At 38.7% G+C, this 5,390-nt stretch overlaps 1 pseudogene; it reads left to right on the forward strand.

Annotated features, from left to right (window-relative positions):
- Positions 1-3,705: 3,705 nt before the first annotated feature.
- On the forward strand, positions 3,706-4,512 carry LOC118844872 (annotated as a pseudogene).
- The last annotated feature ends 878 nt before the right edge of the window (positions 4,513-5,390 follow it).

Here is a 5,390-nt window from a genome sequence, read left to right on the forward strand (position 1 = left end):
ATACAACAATGAGGTTGGCGCAAGGGCTCCATAGACCTTCGATTTCATATGCAATCTAATATCTCTTCTCTCCCACATTTTCCTTTAGAGCTTCCCCAAAACCGAGTTGGCTCTGGCAATGTATGCATCAACCTCATCATTTATGTGTACATCCCTGCAAAATATACTGCCAAGGTAAGTGAACTTATATACAGCATTCAAAATTTTTCCATTTGCTGTAACTGATGGTTCTTCATATGGATGGTGTGGTGCTAGCTGGTAGAGCACCTGTATTTTCTTGGTTTTAATTGTTAGGAAAAAATTAGCACAAGCAGCAGAGAATCAACCCATACTTTGTTGTATCTCAGCCTCAGAGGCTGCATTGAGGGCATAGAGTCCCTTATATACAATGGCACTTAATAGACCTTTATTGAAATTTGGAACTATGCCCAAGGAGTTATCAAAATGTACATATCCTTTGACCCAGAAATAACACTAGTAGGTCTGTATCCCAAAGAGATTTTTTTAAAAAGGGAAAATAATCTGTTTGTACAAAGATATTTATAGAAGCTTGTTGGTGATGGCAAAAAAAAATGGAAATTGAGACAATGCCCATCAGTTGGGAGATGGCCAAATAAGTTGTGATGAAATACTATTGTGCCATACAAAATGACAAGCAGAATGCTTTCAGAAAAACCTGGGAAGACTTATTTGAACTGATACAGAATGAAGTGAACAGCACCAGGAGAACACTGTACACAGTAACAGCCATATTGTAAGCATGATCACCTGTAAAGACTTAGTTACTCTGAGAAAGACAATTCCAAAGGATTTGTGATGAAAAATGCTGTTCACCACCAGACAGAGAACTGGTGAACTCTGCATGAACATTGAAGCATAATTTTTTAACTGTCTTTATTTTTCTTTCTTTGTACTGTGTTTTCTTTTGTAACATGGATAAACAGAAATATGTTTTGCATTCATATGTATAATTGATATCATTCTGTTTGCTTTCTCAATGGGTAGGGAGGGGCATGAGAGAAGGAGAGAATTTAGAACTCAAAATTTTTAAAAATTAATGTCAAAATTTTTTTAGATGTAATTGGGAAATATCTAATGAAATAAAATATATTTTAAAAGCAAACATTACCACAGATATAAAGAAATAGATGTTTGTTGAATTGAACCTAGTTGAATTAGAGGTGATATAGAGTATGGCATGCTTTTTCAAAGCTTAATTTCTTTGTCAAACCCAAAGGCCACATTGTCAGATGACTTTGGTCCGGCATATATCCAAGAATCTATCCAGGAGCAATTTGCTGAAAAGAAATAAGAAAGTTTCTTTTTTGCCAAATTTCCTGTGCCTTCTGCTCTTGAAAGCTATTTCTAGGGTAGAAAAAAAAATCTATAAACAGATCTAAAAAGCAATCCTTGCCTCTGTTCTAGTTCCCAACACATGTGACCTGGTTTTTTAATCCTCTCTGATGTCTAGACTCTTGTGCCCTAGCAAGAGCCTAAGCAAACTACTTGAAAGAGTCTCTATCTTTGTTTGTTTACAAGCCAAACCAGCCTTGCCCATTGGGAAGAAAACTGCCAAAGGGAACTGAAAAGAGACCAAGCTCTACCCTGTTAAAATTGATATAATGGAATAGGGGTCAGCATTGGATGGGAGCAATTAACTTGTTTCTTGATACCTGGACCAATCAGAAAACATTTTGAAGGAATATCAATGGTGTGAGTTTAGTTTTATTTCAGGAAAAACAAGACAGATAAGGAGATAATCACTACCTTTCCTCATCCATGTCAATAAGGGAGAAAATAAAAGAGAAAGGGATCTAAAAAATACGGTGTATAATAAAAATCTACAACCAATCTCCAAACCTCATTTTGGCATGGAATCTCATCCTCTGTTCCATCAAACCCTTTGAATGCTTTTGTATTTGTTTTTTTTCACATTAGAGTGATCACCATGGACTAAAAAAGGTCAGCATGAGTATCATCTGTCATCATTTCTCCATGCCCTCTGACATTATCCTCAAGGAGCTATTGTTGCCAATATTGTGATCCAAACAAATGCTTTCAGGGACAAAGCAGTGCTTTAGTGAAAGATCGTTCTGCAGATATAGCTCTCATTTCTGTTAGGTTATGAATAGCATCACAGACAACATACTTCTAGGATAGGTACTATCTTCCTCATTTTGCAAATGATGAAACGAAGTGATCCTTCAGTGACTCATTCAAAGCTCACCACTAGTGAGTGATCTAAGACTAGCAATGACATTATAGGTCATATAGCCTAAACATCTCATTTTACAGAGAAGGGAAACAGAGGCCCAGAGAAGTTAAGTGAATTGCCTCCTTTTCTCTTGGTTCTCCTACCTATACAACTCATCTTTCTCAGTCTTCTTTGCTCATTCACCATCATACAGGACATGCCTGCTAATTGGTTATATCCAGTGCCATCTTTTCTTTTTCTTCTACATTGCTTCACTTAGTGACCTGATAGCTCCCAACATTTCAATTATCATCTTTGTACAAATGACTCCTAGAATTATATACTCTTCCCTAGTTTCTCTTCTGAGCTTCACTCATGCATCACCAACTACCCATTAGATATTTCAAACTGGATGTCCTTCAGGCATCTCAAACTCAACATATTCAACACATAACTCATTATCTTTTCCAAAAACCAACCCTGTTCTGAAAATCTGTCATATTGTTTAGGGAACCACCATACTTCCTGTTATTCAGGTTCACTATTCTTACTCACCCTATAAATTCAATTATTTGAGACATATTACTGTTTCTCCCTGCACAAAATTTCTTGCATCCATCTCCTTTACACTGAATCACACAGCCACCACCTTAGCTCAGGCCCCCATCAACTCTTTTCTGGACCAATGTAATGGTCTCCTAATTAGTATCCTTGACTCAAATTTTTCTTCACTAGAATCCATACTCCACCCCCCCACTCATCTTCAAAGGTAATATTTCTTAAGCAAAGTTTTAACCATATAAGCTCTATGGTCAATAAACTCCAGTGCCTTTTTATTGCCTCTGTCTGAAATTTTAAAATTTAGATGATCTGGCCCCTTCTGCCTCTACTCATCTTATACATTTCTCCCCTCCTTGCACTCTGCAATCTATCCATACCAGCTTAATCCTTGCTCCACACACACACACAGCTGTCTATCTCTGATCTCCATACCTTTTCTATTTTTGTACTGCTGGGCTCTATACTGCTAGGCCCTTGACCTGGAATGCATTTCCTCCTCACTTATGCCTCTTGAAATCTCAAATGTTTTTTAAGACTTGGTTGAAGTTCCATATTCTACATGAAGCCTTTCCTGATTCCCACAGGAGCTAGTGAACTCCCCAAACTACTATATGCTCATTTTCTTGTATATTCTGTATACATTGTTTAGTAGAGTTTGTCTTTGACCAGTCTCACAATCCAGAAAGCACAGAATCTAATCACACCGAATGATAATTAAAAAGTCTTGAGCTAATTATAGAAATGAAGTTACATTATTAGTGGTCCCTTTATTCTTTGACTGAATAAGAAATGGCTTGGACATTGACCAATAACTAAATAATTGGCTCTGTTCCTGGGTATTTCTTTAAAAAATAGCTATAATGAGCAGAAACAGAGCCAGAGCACAGAGATAGCTTTGACACAAGGAAGGCAGGACTGCAAAACACCAAGGCGCCACCACCACCTTGCATTTCTTAAACAAGCCCAAGAGCGAGATGATACCTGAGGAACCACAGAACTGGGAAGAGGAGGAGTTCAGTGCCGGGCCCCTATCAGTGTTCACCCAATTGGTGAAGAACAACACCCAGGTTCTTATCAACTGCTACAACAACAAGAAACTGCTGGACTAAGTGAAAGCTTTTGACAGGCACTGCAACATGGTCTTGGAGAAGGTGAAGGAGATGTGGATGAAGGTGTAATGACAATTTAGATTTGAAGATCTGTCCCACCCATTAATAGGCCACATGACCCGCTCACCTTACTGGAAGCCTAAGTCACATGTGGTGGGAAGAGCTTGCTGAGAGGAAAAGGAAAATGTGTCACAGGAAATACAGAAGGAGCAGTTAGAGCTAAAGAAAAGAGCAGACATGTGCTGTGCTGTGAGTAATTTTTGGTGGCAAGGTCCCAGCAGGGGGTGGGAAGGTTATGGAATCGAGTGATTCTCTGCTGTGATATTGTGTATTGAATTCTTTGCTCCTGGGATGGATTGGGCTTATTGGTTTGGGGATTTGGTTCCCTGGTGTCTGAATAAATGGTTTACTTCTTCTACCTTCTGTGTGGAGAGTCTCTTATATTTTGCGATACAGAACCACAGAGGCATTTTGACAATGATCGTCTATATTGTGATTATTGTCTTGCTAATACTGGAGCTCCCCAAAAGTGGCAAAGGCAAGAAAAAGTTGAAGCCAGTGAACAAAGATGGTTACATTTCCAAGATGTTCATGAGGGGGTATTTGGTCATCTTGATCCTTCAGAACCCACTCGTAGCTGGCAAGTAGGAGAGTCAGAGCCTCCCCTCCACATCTGAACACTTGGCTCAGTCCACTAAGACTGAGGAGTCCACTAGTTTTACCTGTTGTGAATAAAACCTTGCTGCTTTCCAAAAAAAGATGGCTACAACAATTAGAGATTGAGTTTGATTGAGTGAGGGCAGAGAAGAGCTAAGTTTGAGTAATAACCCAGCTCCCAGTATAGCTGGAAGAGAGGATACTTCAAGAAGCCACGTGGGGCTAGAAGAGTAAAATTGAAGGCAAAGGAATTCTCCACGAAAAGTGGACAAAGACATTGAAATAGAAACTTATGCTTGATTAGGCACGGACAAGTTGGATCAAATGCTGTGTTTGCCAAGATCTAACCACAAATTGTAGACCACAAGGCAAGAATTCTGTATTTCCTTTCTCCCTTGTACCCCATTAATGGAATCTGCAGGATTTCCTCTGGGCACAGGAAAGTCTGTTTCTTTAAAATTTGTTCTTGTTAGGTATGTAGTTGAAAGGAGGTGAAGTGTCTGAAGGGAGAAAAAACTCAGGAAAGGATACAGGGAAAGATGTAAAACTATGTTTTGCCGGAGCAATGTCTCTGGTGTGGGACTCATAATAAAAACATAGAGAATTTTGTATTATTTTGCTACAACTCCCCTGAGTAGAAAGAGAACATTTATACTAGGAAATTTATTAGAAAATGAGTCTAGTAATAGGGTGGGGCTGAATAAGAGTAACTAGACAATTCTGCTTACCACATCACTCTCAAAATTGGTCCCACATTTGAATGTAAGATACTTGAAAAGGAGGGTTGTTTTACTTCTGACTTCCTGTTCTCAGTGCTTAACACAACACCTGACACATAGTAGGTGCTTCATAAATGTTTTGATGGATTG

Source organism: Trichosurus vulpecula, chromosome 3 (genome assembly GCF_011100635.1).
Source record: "Trichosurus vulpecula isolate mTriVul1 chromosome 3, mTriVul1.pri, whole genome shotgun sequence".
Classification (NCBI taxonomy): domain Eukaryota; kingdom Metazoa; phylum Chordata; class Mammalia; order Diprotodontia; family Phalangeridae; genus Trichosurus; species Trichosurus vulpecula.